The sequence below is a fragment of the Perkinsus marinus genome (assembly GCF_000006405.1).
Source record: "Perkinsus marinus ATCC 50983 genomic scaffold scf_1104296973134, whole genome shotgun sequence".
Taxonomy (NCBI): domain Eukaryota; phylum Perkinsozoa; order Perkinsida; family Perkinsidae; genus Perkinsus; species Perkinsus marinus.
Window position 1 is genome coordinate 56 of NW_003201501.1, and position 920 is coordinate 975.

General features: G+C 47.8%; 2 non-coding genes across 2 annotated transcripts; both read right to left on the reverse strand.

The window, feature by feature from the left end:
- Positions 1–279: 279 nt before the first annotated feature.
- Pmar_PMAR002235 lies at positions 280–352 on the reverse strand. The gene has a single exon. It is a non-coding gene; the product is annotated as a tRNA-Arg (tRNA).
- Positions 353–650: 298 nt separating this feature from the next.
- Positions 651–723, reverse strand: Pmar_PMAR002236. Its single transcript has one exon. It is a non-coding gene; the product is annotated as a tRNA-Arg (tRNA).
- Positions 724–920: the final 197 nt, after the last annotated feature.

Below are 920 nucleotides of genomic sequence, written 5' to 3' on the forward strand. Positions count from 1 at the left end.
ACTATCTCGTCACTACGCGCAACACTGACTTAACGGCACACATGATTTCGCATTCGAGACGCTGAATAGATCACAAAACTCTTGCTCCTCATAGAGGGGCCTCCATTACATAGTGTTTTCAATGAGGTCAATTCATTGGAGATCGTTCGTTGGCAGACCAACAATCTTCTTGTACCCTTAGCCTCAGCATGTATCCCGACGAGTCACAAGGGTATACAATCAACATCGACATCTGTAAGGCCTGTGGCATCCGTATATGGGCGCTTCCCGGCGTGGAGACGATCTCGATGGGACTCAAACCCACAACCTTTGTTTCCGAAGACCAACGCCTTATCCATTAGGCCACGAGACCAATGAGTTTGAGATTTACCCCACTATCTCGTCACTACGCGCAACACTGACTTAACGGCACACATGATTTCGCATTCGAGACGCTGAATAGATCACAAAATTTGCTCCTCATAGAGGGGCCTCCATTACATAGTGTTTTCAATGAGGTCAATTCATTGGAGATCGTTCGTTGGCAGACCAACAATCTTCTTGTACCCTTAGCCTCAGCATGTATCCCGACGAGTCACAAGGGTATACAATCAACATCGACATCTGTAAGGCCAGTGGCATCCGTATATGCGCGCTTCCCGGCGTGGAGACGATCTTGATGGGACTCGAACCCATAGTCTTTGGTTCCGAAGATCAACGCCTTATCCATTAGGCCACGAGACCAGTAAATTTGATATTTGTCCCACCATCTCTGCGCCCCATTGACTGCATGGCACACATGGTTTCCCATCCGACACGCTGAATAGATCGCAAAACTCTTGCTCCTCATAGAGGGGCCTCCATTACATAGTGTTCTTAAAGGGGTCAATTCATTGGAGATCGCTTGTTGGCAGACCAACAATCTTCTTGTACCGTTAGCT